We start from the raw sequence: 20,102 nt of genomic DNA on the forward strand, positions 1-20,102 counted from the left end.
GAGATAGGTGGGAAGATGCAAGCACAAAGTATATGCTGGGCCAGGAAACCTAGGTAGGCGCTGGAATTTGGATTGTGAGTGTCTCTGAAGGCCCATATTAGAAGAAAGCATAATTCCCAGCCTGTGGCACTTTGGGAAGTGATGGAAACTTTAGCTGGTGGAGCTCAGGGTAGGATCACTGGGCAAATGTCCTTATAAAGGTTACTGGAAACCCTGGCTCTGCTCTCACGCTCTCTCTTTGCTTCCTAGCTGGCATGAGATGAGAAGCTTCCCTGGCAAAGCATCTCTGCCATGAATTTTTGTCTTACCACAGGCCCAAACTCAATAAGTCCTCTGGCCATGGACTACAGCTTACAACATTGTGAGCCAAGATAAACCTTTCCTCTTTTTGATTACCTCAGGTATTTTGTTACAGTGAAGGAAAGCTGACTTGCACAGTAAGTGGGGTCTATAGACTGGCCAATGAAAAATATACAGAAGAGCAAAAGAAGAGAAATTCCAACACAAAAATAACAAGTGGAAGAAAGTAGCCCAAGAAAGAAATCAATAAGGTTCATCCTGAGATTTACAATCAAGGCAGCTTGATGAAGATCAGTAAAAGGAGATTCAGAGAGTACACAGTCCATCAAACACTATAGAGTTATCCATGAGTCAATGTGAGCCATTCAGCTAGAAAGACTGGGACACTGAGGTGAGAACACAGCCATCATTCCCAAAATGGAAATCATATCTTCATTTCATGGACAGTTATGAAATAGCCACTTCCACAGAGCAAGAAGAGAAGAAGATAAATTGCATATATCATGACTTTAATAAATTAAACCAATTCAACTTATTTAATGATATCCAGATACTTAGGGTCTATCTGTCTCTCTATGTGTGTTTGTCTGTCTCTCGCTCTCTCTCCCTTATCCAAGATTCTCTGATCTTAATTAACTCTAGTACCGACTAGTCCACAGTTCTTTATCCACTAAACTGCAAAATCTAGAAATCTGACCCAATTAGTGCTAAAGAGAAACGATTTGTTCTTTATTTCTCAATAAAACTCATAGATTTCAATGCAGAAATATTGCTAAATATGCATGAGTACAGTGTGCTGCATTGTACCTCTGTGTAGGTAATAAAATATTTGGCATATATCTTGTGTCTGTTTTTTTTAATCCAAAGAAAATTTGAATTCCAAAATCCACATGACTTTCAAGGATTCTTGTTGGGCTATTATGGACGTGCATCACTGTAACCCTTCTAACACCTCAGAAAATACACTGTATGTTCTTATTTCTGGATCAGGCACTGCCAATGGGAGCCATATATAATATTTATTTTGAGTGTGAAACTTTCTTGCAGGAACCAAGTAATTGCACCAAACAACAGTCTATTTATCCCTCTCTATGGCAACTATCACCACGGTTACAGCTTGTGGACTCCAGGCGGGACCCAGCGACTGGAGGGTGCTCCTCAGCTCACAGGGAGACGTCCTGTCCTGGACTTGACCTCCGTCCCTGGAGGCTCCTTGGAGCTTCCTCTGCTCTACGGTTTGGGGTCCACTGGCTTCTCCTTCTGCCCTGCACCTGGGCCTGCTTCCGTTCGCTTTTCCATGAAACCCTAAGCCAGGAGAATCTTCCCATTCTCGTTTGGCAAGCTTGGATCATTACCATTTCAGAGCTGGAAAAAAACTTGGAAAGAACACTGAATTCAATCCCTCCTTGTAGAAATGAGGATACTGAGGTACAGAAGCAGAGGGATTTGGCCACATCCACTAGGTGATTTACGACAAAGCCACAACTTCTATCCAGGCTGCGATTTTGTTTTTCTCATTATGAGATCCAGTGTTGCATGAGCGGTGCTCTATGGATACTTATTTATTTGTGAACATTTCAGTCTGGACACTGTCATTTGGATTTGTTTATTGCATTCTTCATTTCACCATCCAATATTCACTATCTTCTAGGAAAAATACCTCATTTCGTATAGAGGGTTAAGACTTAGAAAACACAAAGACCTCAAAAAACCAAAAAAATTAAATAGCCCAATCAGTAAATGGGCAAAAGAATTGAAAAGATAGTTCTCAAAGAGGAAGTACAAGTGGCCAATAAGTATACGAGAAAATGTTCAACATCTTTAACCATGAAAGAAATGCAAATCGAACTACACTGAGATGCCTCTTAGCCCAGTGAGAATGGCTATCATCAAGAATACAAAAAGGACGGACTCTGGAAAGGCATAAAGGAAGCCTTCGGCACTGTGAGAATTTAAATCAGTACAGCCACTGTGGAAATCAACGTGGAGGTTCTTCCAAAGACTAAGACAAGCACTGTACCACTTGTGATATATCCGAAGGAGCTACATCAGCATACCACAAGGATATCCACCCACCGTGCTTACAGTGGCGCCATGTGCAATGGCTGAGGCATGCAACCAGCCTGGGAGTCCACCAAGAGATGAACCGATAAAGGAATGCAGCAACCATACCCAGTGGAGAAGTACTCAGCTGTAAGAAAGAACAAAATTTTGTCATTTGCAGGAAAATCCTCAATCATCAAATTGAGCAAAATAAGTCAGACTCAGAAAGACAAATACCACATGGTCTCCCCAAACTGTGGACCCTAAAAAGGATGAAAGGAAAGGAGAAAGAGGACTATTACTAGATAAGAGGGAGGAGGTACAGGAAGGAGGAAGGGGTGTCAGGGCGGGTAATAGAAGACACGGGTACATGGATATGATTGAGATAGATGATAGATAGATATCCCCCAAAATGTGAAATTCGGGGAGAGGGTAGGGAAGGGGGTGATGGGGAGACTCGGGTATGTTCTGTGCTGCCAGAGCGAAACCCATTAATCTGAATAACCAACACACACCAATAAACATTGCAGGGAATGTCATTTCTGTCTCTGTCCTGGTGTCGGGTGAAACTCACTCAAACCCTTAGTTCCAAGTGAAGCTTACACCACAGGATGGGCCAGTCAGAGGACCACGTCCTCTACGCCCAGTGCTTGTCTCCAGGGAGATCTCCTGGCCCAATCAGAAATCTGGGACATTTGGAATTAATTACTGAGCAAGGAACCTGTGCACGCACTCTGAACCCCTCGTCAGACTTGCAGGGAACCTGGAAGCACTTGACTTCAACTCATTTAAAACCTGTTGACCTTGAGATAGAAACAAGGAAGGTACCCAGTGCTTCGGGACAGCAAGACGAGAGTTCTGTGACAGTTCAAGACTCTAAATCTCACTCTCAGTGTCCTGTTAGACCTGAATCTGCTCAGACCTTTGGCTTTTCCAGTCCTATAAACTAATTTCTCCTTTGCATAAGCCTAGCCTCAATGGGTTACCTATCACTTTTAATACAAAGTACCTTCACCAATAAAGTGGGCTTCAGAACATGTATCCACATGGTAACTTAGATTTGATGATGATTTTTTAAAAGTCTCTAAAAGTCAGTAACTTCCTGCATTAAGGCAAAGAGAAGAGAGGAGCAGAGTGCATCTCTCCTGTACTATATAAATGAAGCCACTGCCATGTTGCTGGTTTGATTTGCCTGCATTACGGATGTGTGAATCTATTTGGCTAACTTGAAACTTACACAAGCATTATGAATTTTTATGTTGCAAATTGAGCTATAATGAGATTTTTCATTTATTTATATTTATGAAATCATAATTTCCAGTTCTAAAGATGAAAAAGTTAAAAGGGCTTTTAAAAGCTAAACCATTGTTTTCTTAAGCAAATAAATCCCATGAGGCTTCTGAAACTTCAAACTACTGCAAAAGACTGATATGGTAATGAGTTAAATATAAGTAAATCAGAACCAAGCAGGGTGTTTACAAAACCTTCAAATCTGCATGAGGTTATAAACCAAAGGCAAAGATTCCAATTTGTAAATAAAACTCAAAGGAAAGTGGATAATATTTAACATGCTTGCCTCCACTAAATGAGACCACTTTGTTGCATAATTACCTGATTTGCATACAGGCCCCAGGGATGGAGGTTGGCCTATGTCAGAGGGGAGGAGATCTGAGTTAGATGTCACAACTGAGGCCCAACAAAGCTTAGCAAGCAGGTTTCCATTCAAGAGGAAGGGACAGAGGTTTCTCAGACGCCTCAACAGTGACCTCTTTGTGTTTCTTGAACTTGTCAAGATTTTCTCCACCTTGGAGCCTTTCCTGGACCATTCTCTCTGCCTAGAAAGCACTTCTGCTGGCTCTGCAAACTGGTCGAAGTGATATTCTCAGAGAAACTTTCCTTATTCATCCAATCCCTTGTAGACTAAATATGCTCCTTTTTTATCATGCTAATATTTTCCTTTGTATAAAAAGATCACATAAAAGGAAGGTTAATGTGCTTACACACCCACTATCCTAGCTCCAGTAGAAGAGGAGGTTATACTTCAATTGTTGGTTTACCTTGCATTATTTGCAATAGCAAAGCAGCATGTCGGCGACGAGCTAGAAGCTTCACTAAGGTCAGGAGCAGAGCTGGCATATCACTCCTCCCCGTGCCTTTCCTCAGCATTCTAGAAGTCTTAGGTAATGAAATAAAACAAGACAGGAATTAAAAGTTATGCAGTCGTGCCTTTGTTAACCAATCTCACTATGTAGAAAATCAGAAAAAAAGCAATACAATCACTTTTAGAGTAATAGATGCTTATACCAGTGTTGAAAATGCAAGAATTAATATATAAAAATCACATGCTTGGCCATATACCAACAATAAAATTGATTTGGAAATAACAAACATAATACTGTTTGAGCTAGCACCCCAAAATGATAAATATAGCAGTAATCTGTACATATCAGTATGAGGAAAGCTATAAAGCTCAGATGTAATAAAGAAGAATTACATAAAAGGAGATATTCTGTGTGCATAGCTAGGAAGACTCAATATGATAAAAATGTCAGTTCCTCTCAACTTGACTTATTCAAAGCAGTCTCAGTCAGAATCACAGACACTTATTTTGGGGCTGTCAATAAGTTTGAAGTTTATATGGGGAAGAAAAAAATTCTGAAACACCTGGCTCAACATGGAGGGGAAAAACAAAGCTTCACAATGCACATCGCCTGACCTCAAGACCTGCTGTGTAGTGACGGCGGCTGGAGAATGTGGGTGTGCAAAGAAGACAGGTAAGCCGAGCAGCAGAGAATCCAGAAACAGATACACAGATAGGGGCTCAGCTGTTGTAGTCAGGGGTTGTGCAGAGAACAACCGAAATCAGAGCATGGAGTTTGTAATGTTATTTTATGATGGTTACCCAGAGTTAGCACAAGAAAATGCAGGAAACCTACCCACAACACTAAAGACATAGAATATTCAGCCACGGGCCTGGATGCCACAGCAATGTCCCAAATGAGTCCAGATGAAGACCCAGAGCTCAGGACAATGCCTCCATGAGTCCACTTGGAGGTCCAGAGCCCACAAGAAGGACTCACACCAGTCTCTTTTACGGATCCCTGCTGGGAAGCCCAAAGGTCAGCAGTGGAAGCCAGAAAGTCCATGCCAGCGGGGTGAAGGAGCTGTCCTGGTGAGTTGAAGATTCTACACTGGAACTCAGAAGTCACACTCACAACAAGACCAGGGCTGTCCTGAAAGGAACCACAGCTGTCCTCAGTGACACGGAGGCCCGAGCTCCTCTGATGACAAGCACAGTCGGGTACATGACAGGAAGCCGGCGTGACGAGTTCATCCCGGAGACCAAGCAGCACATGTCTTCCCCTCCAGAGCCAGGAAGCGATGCTCGATGTGAGGACCAGAGCTTCTTCAGGAGAACCAATGGCCCAAACAGCAACATGTATGAGAACCCACAGTGCCCTCAATGCCTAGCTTCTTCTTCTCTACATCTCTATTTATGCTGGCAACTTTCCTCAGGCAGAGCATCTATGCTCAGCACCATGCTGATGTAATCCAGCTGGCATTAAGTTGACCACCAGATTTTAATCCATAACATTAACTGACCGTTGACGAAAGGCACAGGCAATAAATGGAGAAAAGATAGTCTGCAGTAAATGGGGTTGGAACAACTGGATCTCCACATGCAGCAGTAAAAATAATGATGATGCTGATAATTGTAAAAAATCTAGGCAGGGCTCCTACACCTTCCACAAAAATTAACAAAAATAAGGAATAGACCAGTATTAGCCATTTTCGTTACTATACTAAAATTTCTTAGGCTAGGTTCTTATAGAGAAAACAGGTTTATTAAGCTCACAGCTCAAAAAGCACAGTACTAACTGTGATGCGGACACCCTCATCTGACTGCACCACAGTGACAGAGAACAGAGGGGGCCAGGAGCGACCTCCTCATGGTCCCCACCTTCTACCACCACTCCGATGACCACACCTCCCACCCCGGAGCCTCGGGAGACAACCATGCCAACACCAGAGCAAGGCCTATTGTAAAGTGCGAAACTCTAAGGCTCCTGAGAAAGAACAGGGGAGAAAGTCTAGCTGCCTCCGGGTTTGACAATGACCTTTTAGATACAGCACGAAAGGCGTGATCCATGAGAGAAATCATCAGTAAGCCAGACCTCAGTAAAATGAAAAACTTCTGCTCTGTGTGAGATAATGTCAAGTGAATAAGAAATAAACCATGACCTAGGAGCATCGTTTGCAAAAGATAAATCTAATAGAGAGCTGTTGTCCAGATGAAGGAAGAAGTCATAAAAAACTAATCATGAGAAACACAAGCTGGATTTTACAAGAGACAAAGTTTGAAGATGCACCTTACTAAAGAAGACAGAGACTGCAAATAAGCATAAGTGGTGGTCCAAATCTTAGGTCATCAGGGAAACACAAGTCAAAACAAAAATAAGATTTCACCACACACCTATTATAGTGGTGAAAATCCAGAACAGGACACCACAGGAAATCTTCACGGCAAAATAGTACATCCTCTTTGAAAGACAATTTGATAACTTCTTACCAAACTAAACATTCCTACCACACGATCCAGCAACTGCCCTCCTCAGTATTTATCCAAAGGAGCTGAAAACTTACGTCGACACCAGAAACCTCCACGTGGATATTTATGGCAACTTCATTCCTCACTGCCAAAATGTGGGGAGCAGTCATTCGGTGGGTGATTGGCTGAACATCTGGACAATGAAATGCGATTCAGTGCTAAAAGGGAATGCATTTGCAAACCAGGAAAAGTTAGGAAGCTCAAACAACGCATATTAGTAATGTAAGGGAAGAAAAGCCAGTCCAAAGGAATGCTCCATAGCACTTGATCCCAGCTAGCTAACATCCTGTGCCAGGCAAAACTCTGAAAAATGTATGAAGTGTTTAACCCGAGTAAAATCCTGGTTGGCACAGGCTGGAGGGGGAGACAGAGTTCCTTTCAGGAGTCCGTGCAGGACTCCGCACAGCACTGATCCTTTTGGGTGCAAGTTATTCCATGTTGCCAAATCCATGGGACACGAAGTGCCAAGGGAACCCTCGTGTCAGCGAGGGACTCTGGGTGACTGGGAGAGTCGTCAGAGTGGGTTCATGGCTTGCAGTAGGTGTGTCATTGGGTGCAGAGAGGTGACAACAGGGTGCGCTATGCATCGGGGCTCAAGAGGCTCATGGAAAATTTCTTTGCTATGAATGTCAAATTGTTCTAAAAACCTAGTGTTTTAAAAAGGAGGAAACAAAAGCAGAAGCTGCGGTGTTTTTATGATTGTAGGCTAATGTTAAAGATGAAAAGTATCTCAGTCTGTTCCGGGCTGCTGTTCCAAAGACCTGAGCTAATGGGGCTCCTTGGAAGGGAGCTACAATACTGGGGCTGTGGCCTTGAAGGGGATACGGGGACCCCAGTCTGCTCCTCTTTCTTTTGCTTCCTGGTGTCACCAGGTGCACAGACACCCTCTGCCACATGCTTTCACCACAAGGCACTGACCCATCACTGGCCCAAGAAAGAGGGCCAAGCAACCAGGGACTGGAACCTTTGAAATCTGGGCCAAAATGACCTTTTCCTCTTCGTAAATAGTTGATCTCATATGTTTTGCCACAGCAGTAGAAAGCTAATCAACATGCTCACCAAACATTCCATTCAGCCTCTTGGTTGCATTAATGACGAAGCAGTTCTCAGGGCCTGCCTGCCTCTGAAAACCCCACACTGTCACTGCACCAGGGCCTGATGTGCCAGGGAGACATTGGAGCCACGCAGGTACACCAGACTGACTGTCCCACCAGTACCTGTGATGGCCTGGCTCAGTCATCTCTGAAAATTGAGAAAAAGTAAAATATCTAGAATCCTAAACTTCTAGAATGACTTTGATAATTTTTCTTCTTGGACTTTCACTTAGAAGTGAGCCAGGAATGTAAGTCATCTGTGGATTTTAGGGTGGACACTCATTAGGCTAGAGAAGTGACACTGTTGATCAAATTAGAAAGGATATCAGGTGGATATTGACTACAGAGAAGCTATTTTTAAAATTTTATTAATTGGCCTGAAACGTGTGTGTAGTCACACAATGCATTTGGTGAAAACTGTAAGACTCTGTTCTATTTGGCTTTATGACAACTCAGAGGACCAGCATGACCCAGTGCTTCTGATCCCCACTTTCTACGTGAGAAAATAACCTCTCCCCAGTTCTCAGACAGTCTCACCACAAGGCCACAGAGGACCAATGGAGAAAGCAGGCAGTCGTGATACCCAGAAGCCACCCAGAATAGAAAAGCCTAGGACAAGGGTTAATAATGTTTCTCTGGATGGTATTTTAGAAAGTATTTATTATGTAGAAAAGGTCATAGTTCTCATATAATTAAAATGTTTCATAGTTAACTCTGCTTTAAAGTTTATACTAGATTTGATGAATGATATAAGAGTATCTAAGACAGATTTCCTAAGCCAGATGTGGTGGCATATGCTTATAATCCTAGCACTCAGGAGGTTGAGGCAGGAGGATCATTGCAAGTGAGAGACCAGCCTGGGCTACAAAGAGAGCTCAATTCCAGCCTGAACTGCACTGCAAGACCCTTAGGAAGAGGAAGAGGAAGAGGAAGAGGAAGAGGAAGAAGAAGAAGAATAGTAGAAGAACAAGAAGAAGGACATAGATTTCCTGATCAGGACTTACTGATCTAGGTAGTAGGGTCAGATGTGCAGAAGTAAAAAGAACCACAGAAAGGGACTTCAGTCACTGGTGTTACAGGGCTGGGGAGATGGGAAGGGTGGAGCTGCCTCTGGGCTGGAAGAAACAAAGCGGTCCTTAGAGAAGATGGAAATTCAGATCGGTGCAGTCAGCTTGCCCAGCGGTTTAACAGGTGAGCCACACGAAGAGGAGAGGGAAAAATGTGTCTCACCTCCAGGAAGGCGTGGACTTAGACACAGGACTCACCTTGGTGAGGAGGCGATGGTTTTCAGAGAGCCTGAGACCACACACAGAAGTTCCAGGCTCCGGGATCATCGTGAGAGGCAGTCATGCAGAAGACAGAAGCCCAAAGTGAGAAAAAGGATCAAAGAGGGATTGAGAAGGACAAGATGAGATGGAGGGGGGATCACGGTGAAGGATGGAGCGCATTCAAACATACAAAACACACAGACATTTTCCTTCAAAGATGCCCTACTTTCTGAGCCAACAAAACCAAGGCGCGTGCCCCTGCATCTGAACACCTGGCTGAGCTACATGCCCAGCCTTGTTAAGTCACCAAATTCCCCAAACTGGGCTCAACCTTGCAATCCTCCTGCCTCAGCCTCCCAAAGTGTAAGGATTAGAGGGGAAACTTTTATGTTTTGTAAGCAAAGGAAGAAAACATTAAGTAATTGTCCAAGATCATGATAAGTGATGAAGCCCCTCTAATTCCTAGTATTTTCAGAATTCATTTCTTTCTGATCTCCCCTGCTGCGACTATCTGCTTCATGTAATTGTTCTCCAAACATTATTCCTCACCAGTCCTATCCCTATGCCATCTATTTTCTCTATACTGCAGAGATCATCAAGCCAGAAACCTGATCAATTCAGTGTCTCGACAGACCCCTCTGCATTCGCTGGAAGCGGACAGCCATACAGTGTTTTAGCCAGTGCTGGTGCACTGCCTTTCGGGAGGGGAAAGAGAGCACTATAAAATGAATCCGAATGTGGGTGACAGGTCTGAACCAAGACTGCCGCTGGCAGAGACACATGATCGCCTCATGGAGAGGCCTGTCCTGAGTCACCAACCTCACTCTCCACCACACAGCGCTCTCCTGTGCCCTTGCATCATGGTTGCATCATGGTTGGTTGGGTGGGTGAATGGGTGGTTGAGTGGGTGAGTGGTTGGTTGGCTGAGTGGGTGGGTGGTTGTTTGGGTAGGCAGTTAGGTGGTTGTTCAGGTGGGTGGGGTGAGTGGCTGCATGGTTGGTTGCGTGGATGGGTGGGTGGTTTAGGTGGCTGTTTGGGTGGGTTGAGAGGTTAGGTGGGTGGGTGGTTGAGTGATTGGTTGGTTGTGTGATCCGTTGAGTGGGTGGGTGGTTGGGGTTGGGTGGTTTGTTGGGTGGGTGAGTGGTTTTGTGGTTAGTTGGATGGGTGGCTAGGTGGTTGTTTCAGTGGTTGGTTGGGTGGGTGGCTGGGTAGTTAATTTGAGTTTCTGGGGTCTTGGCACATACTTTCTCCCCAAATAATCTTTTTTATCCAATTTTGTTCCACCTGGATAATTCAGACTTATTCTTTAAAACCCAGATCAAAACTAACTTGTTTTTAAAAATCTTCACCAACCTCGGAAGCGTTATACATCTTCCTCTCTGACCAGAGATCCCTTTAGGCCAGGAGTATGCATTACTGTAACATATAATTATGAACACCTATCCTGTAGCTCCATTCCTCACACACAGCAGGGATTTACGGAGAAATTTAGCATGAGTACACTGAAAAAACAGACAAATGAAGGGAAATGGAGGACAGGTTGAGTAAACAAAATATATTTTCCAAAGTCATAAATCACTAGGCAATTCAGTCTCTGCATCCTTCAGGTTGGCAATTTCCTTGCTGAGCTATGGGTTGGAATTCTGACTTGTAATATCAGCTGCTAGACCCAAGAAATCTGTATTTTTAACAAGATTACCAGTTGTCTTTTATTTATCTTCAGTCTGCTTGGACTGGATTTTAAAATGCACCTGTGTAGTTTCTTATAGATTTCCTTTATTTCTATATACTCTGCTCTGATGGTATATTAACTTCCTATCTAAATGTAAGAGAGGGTTTGCTTTGGAATTATCAGGTTGAAATACCTCTACTCTGACAAGAGCAAAAGGAAAACACAGCCCTTGACACACTGATCTCTGAGAAGCATGCAGGATGCCCAACTGCTGTGAGATCAAAGGTAGGTGCACCGGATGGGTCCTGAGAAATCCGTATCCATTTCTTCCGTCTGGAGTCAGCTTGCATTGGCTCACTCCTATGGTCAACATTCTTAAGATAAGGACTCCTTAGTATAAACCAGTGTGGGGTGGGAAGAAAATAAGTCTTCCCTGGGGAACAAATTCACTGAGTTTTTTTTAAAAAATCATTTCCTATCTTTAGCATTTAAAAAATATTGACTGTACTGAAGAGTTCTTAGTCTATGGCAGGTTACCGGAGAATTTTCAATGTAGGCTGATCCAACTATTCCCTTTGAAGGAAAGAAACACAGCCTGTCTTCTGGAGAACAAGAAGGAACAGGCTGCTGGCCTGAGCTGTAAGCCACTTCCTGAGCAAAAGACCCAAGCCGCTCATCCTGAGAAACCAGCAACTCCTAACCCACCTGTGCATTTCACTGAACTCCACCTGGGAGCTGGACTGGGGTAAGACCTCCCCTTCTGCTGCCCTCTCTGATCGTTCACCACTGGACTATCAAGATATTCTAAAATCTAAAAAAAAAAAAAAAAAAAAGAATGGCTTGAACTCTTAATGAAAGCAAGAAAATGGAATTCAGAAGACAGACTCCATCTCCCCTGCCGGTGCCAGCTTATTGTAAGTGTTGGATGAAGTACCCAAGAGCAGGCCTCAATATTTTATCCCTTCATAAAAATAAGCCACAGTCTTTGCCCAAGTGCCAAGCTTAATCACCACAATTCATCACCAGAAAATGCTCTGCATTCCTTGGTGGAAGCCAGCATCAAGCAGGTCAGGATACCAGCCTCGACTTGTTTGTACTTGGGAATGTTGGGCGGCGTTTAAGATTTTATTTAGCTTTGTTATTTTAAAACGTCTCATACGTAGCTAAAGACACATACGGCTTCTTTGGTTTAACCAATAGGCACTCGGGGGTACCGGTGAGAAGAGTAACACTTAGCTTGATATCTCCACGTGTACAGGAATCGGTTGCAGGTACATCAGGAGAGCCGCTCTGCAGGGCAGGCATTAGGGGGCAGCTGAAATACAGACAATTTATCATCGGGGTGGGAAACAGCATGATTGTAAGTTAGAAGAAAAACGAGGAAAATGTAGACGAGAAGAAGGAAAAACTGATGTAAATAATCTGACTGAAGGTATTCAAAAATGTCAGAAAAAAACAAGAGACAATCTTATGATCTCAGTTAAAATATGTGTCCATGTCATCCCAGCACCCTGCGAGGCACAAAGATCACAAGTTTGAGTCCAGCCTGCACCACCTGGGAATTAAAAGTAAAACAAAAGATCTGGAAATGCAGTTCAGTGCAAAGGCTCTGAACCACAAAAAGAATTATTGAGCAAATATGTTTTTACTGTTTTATTTTGAGATAATTTTAGACTGTGGAATCGATGCAAAAATAGTAGAGAAAGTTCTCTTTTAAATTTTTAAAAAATTAATGAATTTTACTGGTACGTAAACGTCATGATACCTGAGGATCATGCACACCTTGTCCCTGGACATGATGTATCTCGATTCTCTTTCTTCCCCACTGCCCCTCTCCTCTCTTCACCCCTCTTCCTGTTCTTATTTAGAAAAGCTTTGTTTCCATTTTTCCCTTCTTTTTCCATTTTTTCTCTCCCCCTTCCCAGTGCCCTTTCCCATTTGAACATTTCCTTCCTATTTCATAATATCTATTTTGGTCTTTAATGACACTTTTGGTTTCTCATACCAGAGGAATAATGCAATATTTACTCATGTGCGTCTGATTTATTTTACTTAAGAGTATGGTCCCAAGGTGCAACTATTACCTAGAAATATCTCAGGTTTATCCTTCTTTAAAGCTGAATAGGACTAACTGCATGTATAAGATAGAAAATGATATCACTGAGTTTTATTGGATCATTGAACGGAACTGTTTGCAGTCTCACTGTTGGAATGTCCACTTTACAAGCTTTAATTTTGTGACTTGAACAATTATTTCTAGGATGACAATATGTAATCCATTAACTAGTGATTTCCTACTGTTTATTTTTTCTGTAAATATGTATAACTTGTACCCTTTCTCTGCTTTTTTTTCCTCCTTAAATAAAATTTAAAAAAAACAAATAAATAAAAGCTGAATAGGACTGACTCCATTGTATAAAAAAAACACATCTTTTTTATCCATTCCTCAGTTAATGGGCATTTGGGCTGTGTCCAAGATCTGGCTATTACAAACTGTGCTGCTATAAACATGGGCACACATATATCACTGTGGTGTGATGTTTTCAATTCTTTTGGGAAGATACCCAGAAGGGGAATAGCTGGGTTGAATGGGAACTCCAGTCCTAGTTTTTTGAGAAGTCTTCACACTAATTTCCCCCTGATACCACAAGTCTCCACTCCCCCCCAGCAGTGGAGAATAGTCCCTCTTTCTCCACAGCCTCACCAGCATTTGTTACTGGTTGATTTCTTGCTATTGGTTGATTCTTTCTGGTATGAGACAGAATCTCAGCATTGTTTTAAGTTGCATCTCGAATGACCAGTGATGTTGAACAGCTTTTCACATATTTATTATGCATACATTTTGCTCATTAATTGAACCAGTCAGTGTTTTTCTAGAGAAGCAAATATGGCACAAGATTTACACATGCATAAGAGAGTACCAGACAGGCTTACGATGGTCAGCCTTAGAGTCAGGCGTGGATGCGTGCAGAGGGCCTCTGGACAGCGGAGAGCGGAGGTTTCAGTCGGAGGTCTGGAGCTCACTGCGGGGTCCGTGCAAGTCCCTGTCTGCAGGCTGAAGGGTCTGTGACAGACGTCTACCCAGGAAGGCTGAAGCATCTGTAAGGAGGCCAGGGTCTGTGCTCTGTGAGGAAGCCAGGAGACAAGGTCCAAGCTGGAGGCGAAGCCTGCAGCCCTCCCTCGCTTTCCTGGTTTTCTGTGTAACACTCGCCCGCCCAAGGAGGGGTCTTCTACACCCTGAGTGTGGAACTGCTGGGCCGATTTAGCTTCCAGACTCCTCAGATTGACATAGTCAATCAACCAAATACACTGCTTGTAGCTTTAGCCATGGTCCTCACTCCCAAAATTATTATCCTTTTTGTCTTATGGTAATGTTCATAACTTTCATCTTTTCAACACCAATTAATTGGCATTGTATCTCTTAAATTATTTCTATAAGGTTTAAATATTTATTTATTCTATAATTTTTAATCCAATGCAACCATTTCTTTTTTCTCTGCTTTTGCAACATACGTTAGGTATTAGAGTGGTGAACAGGACCAAGGGCTACTTCACATACACAAAGTCTAGTGGTGTAAGGGACAAAGAAACTAAACATTACGATTCAGAATAAAAAAGTGATGATGTGGTGTCTAAACTCAGGGAAGCCTTACAGAGGAAGGGCTGCCATGTGCAGTACTCCCCATTCGAGTTGTGCAAGCCGAAGTCCTTGGAGTTTTCTTGGACTCATTCTTGTCTTATGAACCACTGCAAACTTTAAAAGCCACCCAGAGCGGGCCCCATCGTCCAGCCCTGACACAGCGTCCTTGCCCTTGTACTGTCTCAGAGGTCCCTAAACTCATCTTCTGGCGCTCTGCTCTGCCCTCTGAGGTTTGTTCCCCACGTCACCACAACGACGACACTTGGAAGACATAAACTAGTCACACAGACAAAACAAGGAAACTATGGAGGACCTGAGGTTCCACCGTTCTGAAGCGAGCCCCAAGAAAGTGGGACGCTTTGGATGGCTCCCCTCGGTGACTGGAGGTGACTTCAGACCCGCAGCACTGAGTGGGTCTTGATGCAGGAGACCTGGGTTTGAATTCCAGTTTCACCCCTTCATTAGCGACACACCTTGAACAAATTATTTCAATTCTGCCTGAGCAGGCCTAGAGCTCTTTGCTCATTGTGAGGAAAAAATTCTAGAACGTCATTTCTGAGTGGAAATGCTCAGGGCTCTGTTTACCTTCAAATGTGATGCTGTAGCACTAATACAGGTCAGAGTCACTGGAAACTCAAGAGTCCTTTTCTTCCTGGGCCATCCTGACACCAAGCTCAGCCTTACCCCAGGGGGACACTTGGCTTCTGCTTCAGCCCAAACCACGTGACCAGGGGCCACCACGTTCCTCACTCTGTACCCCCTGCTCATCCAAACCCCACGGGAAACTGACAGAGAAGTCCAGCAACTTCAAAGAGACAATCACAATAATCTTCATTATCACTCATCAAAATTTCCTTTACGAAGATCTAAATGAGATTTTGCGCAGAAAGACCCAGTACCTGCCTGGCCCATGCTAATCCATGAATGCTGATTGCCTGCTCTTCTGTCTGCTCATCAAACGTGACAGCAAACACGTGCTCACTGCTAGGAGGGGCAGGCGCCCCCCACGATGACAGCGAGAAGACAGGAAACCCGGGGAACGCTTTTCTAAAATGAGACAGATGTTCTTCTCCCCCACCACAAGGTCGGTCTTTATGTTTTCATTTTTTAATCTATTTATTCCACATACATGGGGTAAATTATTTGGGGAAAGGTTGATGTAATGACTTTATAAGCCCAAAAGCTTATACTTTTGTATTAAAGCTTTTTTTCCAGCCCCGCAGAAAGCAGTTTCCCACCACTGAATGTGTTCTTTCACAAAGAGAGTATTTTCCAACGCTCCTATGACTAAGTATAAATAGAATTCTCCTTGTCCACTGCGGAGAAAAATTGAATTTTTATTTACTTGAGTGGGCATAGGCCTCACATTCTGAAATAGCAAGTTGATGATGAAATTTAAATCCTTGCTATTTTGGGTCCTTATTTATTTAACGATTCACCAGTCGTCTTTTTCTCCATGATCATTGCTAGGTGCCATCCCAAGCCCTGACACAGACAGGCTCTTGGCCTTGGTGGGCAATTTCATGTGGCAGGGCAGGCAAACAATAATGCCACTCACGGAGTTCACACACGGAGAAGAAAGGGCGTCCTGTGGATGAGGAAAGGGAACAGCTGGTCTGGACCGGGTTACTGTCCCCTCCTCCAAGGATACGTACGTCAAGCCAGAAGAAGCTGAGCTGTCTGGAAGGACGCTACTGCATGGCAACAGAAAAGGGATATAAGGAACCAGAGATGGGCAGGATGAAACAAATAGAGGAGAACTTGGGGACCACTGGGGACATGTTAGAGATGCTAAGATTGACACAAGGAGCAAGGAAAAGTGACTTTGGGGCTTTTAACAGACTTTGGGGCTTTTTTAAATACGTTCATATTTGTAACTTTTAAAGTGAAATCACTGACAGTCCACTTGCAGACTGGATGACAGCTAGGGCAGTTGAGGAAAAGAATACAGAAGATGCTATGGCAGAGGAGGCTAGAAATGAAAATATTTAGACTGGCTAGTGACCGTGGAAATGGAAAAAATAGAGTCATTCGGGGGGTGTAGGCGGTGGGGTAAACCCAGGTTTGGTAATGACAAGATGTGAACGGTGGGAAAGACAGATGTGTAAAGGGCCGTTTCCGGGGCTCTGGTTGGGATGACTAAGTACACACAGGCTCGTTCACTAGAGGAAGCAAAGAGGAAGAAGTGTGCAAGGGGATCTCATGACTCCACCTGGACGTAAGTAATTAGGGATGAACATGTGCAAGTGTCAAACGGGAACTGGATTTGATATCTGCAGCTCAGAGAAAAGCGATACCGAAGGAGAGAATGTAGATGTTGTAAGCGTGCAAACAGTCCTGCACACGGCGGGAGAGGTGAGCTGACTACCTCGGGGTGCAGGCCGAGAGTAAAAGACGGCCGTGACGCGGACCTGTGAGGAAATGACAGGAAAGGCAATACGGGTAGCAAATGTTACGGCTGGGCTGTCTGAGAAGTAGGAACACAACTAACAGAAGGCGAGGTCATAAAAAAGACGTTAAATCACTCTTCTCTCACGCCAGTATAGTTTCTGTGCCCGCTCTCCTCCCCCTACCAGTCTGCCTCTACTTCTTTATTTTCTCTATGGCATGTGGTTGAACTCATTGGAGCCTTCTGGAAATGGCATTTGAGGATCCTCCTGTAAAGGTAGCAGATATCTCTGCCCCATTTGTCTATCACTACATACCAAAGTGTCTCAAAGCATGATAACGTAAGGCAGCCCCTCACTACTACCCCCATGGTTCCGATTGCCCAGGCTCAGCCAGGTATTTCTGGATTGCAGTCTCTTATGTGGTTGTCAGACGTCTGCTGGAGTGGACCATACAGGCTTAACTGAGACAGACAAACAAAACGGATCCTTCATGGAGCTGGCGGTTTGTCAGCTGGGAGTGCAGCCCAGGCTGTCTACCAGGGTACCTACGCACAGCCTCCTCCACCAGTCACCGCCTAGCAGTCTGTGTCTCTTCACTGCAAACCCACCCTTCCACGTGCTCCTCATGATCCTGCAGCTGAGTCCTAGGTGCTGCTCTGCAATGCCAGTTCGTGGAACGGTAGGCTTTGCAATAGAGGGCACCGGGGTGATGCTGTGAGGTGGTAAATGCAGGAAAGATTTGTCTTCAGGGTCGGGGTCCTCCTTTACTGGTCAGTCTGGAGCACTGGTGGTCCTCACAGAAGAGCTCCAGCTGTGCTTTTGAACCATGGTCTCCCCAGTGGCATGCATTTCGGAGTAGCTGTAGCTGGAGGTTTTGGAAGCTCCGTCTGCACTCTCCAGCCCCACACTACCCACCAGGGCTTTGCTGCAGCTGCTGGAGCCCTTCACCTCCTCCCCTACGGCACCACCCCTGAAGCATCCTCTCTGCTCACCCCATGTCTATTTCCAGGTCACATTTTTTCTACAGTAGTCACAGTCTCTTGAAAGCAATCTAAATATCAGCATTAAGGGAAGGGCTTCCTTCGTCAATTCCTCCCCTCAGTCTAGGTGGAATTTGCACATGCAATTTCTGGACAGTTAAAATTTATGTTCATTTAAGGTCCAGAGGTTGATTCACAGTATTGAATAAGTAAAAATAAATAAGTAAAGATCATATTCACTCCTTTTAGTAGCTGAGCATCTTTACTGGTTAATAATTACTTATATCACATTTTCTCTGTTCAAATACCTTATGATTTCTGTCTCCTGCAAGACCCTCGAAGGTACACTTTTAGGTATACTTGTAGACTTCTTAGAGAAGGAGCTGCTCAAGAAACCGAGCTGAGACTCATTATGGTTAATCTGTTTCCTGTATGCATAAATCTTTCAGTTACACCACCTGGGACCACACAGTTTAAATTTCATCTCTATTCTGGCGACTGGCAAATCCACAACATGAACTCCACTGAGTTTCTACTCCCAAAAGAACTAAATCACCAGTACCTGACTCTCTAAAAATGAAAATACATGAACTACCTAGGAAGGATCTAAAAACACCTGAAATTAAATTAGCTACCTGGGCATAAATATGGACAAGGACATGAGATCATGAAAACAATATACAGCAAAATTAGAGGTACAACAATAAATAAGCAGCATGGAAAAGATCCGACAGAAATTCGTGAGTGAAAGACCACCAGGACTGAACTGGAGAATCCCATGCAGAGCGTCAAACACAGATCCCATCAAGTAAAGGAAAGGAACAGAGAGTTTGAAGACAGTTTATTTGCAATTACCTAATCAGAAGAACAGAAAGAAAACCACATACATTGAAGAAAGCCTACGGGCACCATAGAATACCATCAAACAGATGTAGATAATGTCTCCAGAAAAATAGCAAAGATCAGAAAACTTAAACAACTAACTACGTTGCACGTTGGGAAAACTTCTCAGATTTGAGAGAAGATACAAATGCTCAAATGTCTCTAATGAGTTTTACATTAATACATATATTAAGTTGCAAGAGAAAATAATTATGCCACGAACACTAATGTGGGTATCAGCAGATTTTTCAGCTGAAATCTTACAGCCAGAAAACAGTAAGAGCTGAGGGAATTCATCACCACCACTGCCTTATAAGAAATGCTAAAGGAAATCCAAGTTGGAAGAAAAAGGTGCCAATTAGTAAGAAGAAAACAGGAAAGTTTGAAACTCACTGGTAAAAATAAGTGCATAATCAAATTGAAGATTCCGTGGCACTGCAATGGTGGCACGTCACTCACTTCTTTCTTTAGTGAAAATGCTTAAAAACAAAATGATTAAATATAATAATAGCTTCAATAATTTTCTAAGGCAGAAATGCCCAACATTTTTGCATCAGAGACTGGTTTTCTGGAGGAAAACCGCGGATGCGGAGGGGGTTCAGGTGACCTCAGCTCATTCCGCTTATTGTAGCTTCATTCCCATCACGATCACACTGCACTGTCTCACACTGCAGCGTCACTGGGCGCTGAGGCCCCGAGCTTGTTTCTCCTGCACCTACACAGTCTCTTCTGGGGGCGGCGGGAGACAGTGGCCCCGATGTGTGATCTCACCCCAGCCACGCCACGTCTAAGTATAGTTCCAGTCACTCCAGGAAACCCCGCTTCACGAAGTTAGCACCTCAGCAACAGAAGCAGCTTTTCAGTGCTGTTGTGGCCGCGGCAGGACATTTCACCTTCACTTTAATCCAGGACACACGGAGGCTCGGGGCTGTCTCAGACACACTGTTAAGCCAGCACCATGTGTGATTTCAAGCAGCTGAGCCTCCTCTAGCAAGGACAACACTGATTCACCTGGCTTATTCACAGGTGGGCCCAAGGTCTCTTCCTCTCCAGCTCAGGGGTCTTTTGTGGGTTGGAAGTAACGTTCAGATTATTGGCAGCTGAGATCAGTGAGTATGCACCAGCTGGAGACGAAGGCCCAGGGCAGTCTCTTTCAAAACCAGTGCTAATGTTTGACACGTCAAGAACCTCAGCATTCTCTCTTTAGGCCCATAATTGCAGCCT

General features: G+C 43.9%; 1 long non-coding RNA gene across 1 annotated transcript; it reads right to left on the reverse strand.

The window, feature by feature from the left end:
- Positions 1-891: 891 nt before the first annotated feature.
- On the reverse strand, positions 892-19,896 carry LOC134477798 (uncharacterized). Its single transcript, XR_010049991.1, has 3 exons — positions 19,272-19,896; positions 4,401-4,518; positions 892-2,491 (listed from the first exon to the last, which is right to left on the reverse strand). It is a non-coding gene; the product is annotated as an uncharacterized LOC134477798 (long non-coding RNA).
- Between the last annotated feature and the right edge of the window lie 206 nt (positions 19,897-20,102).

This window comes from Cavia porcellus, unplaced genomic scaffold, assembly GCF_034190915.1.
Source record: "Cavia porcellus strain 051 isolate PalLab524CR breed Dunkin Hartley unplaced genomic scaffold, mCavPor4.1 scaffold_10, whole genome shotgun sequence".
In the NCBI taxonomy this organism is placed as follows: Eukaryota; Metazoa; Chordata; class Mammalia; order Rodentia; family Caviidae; genus Cavia; species Cavia porcellus.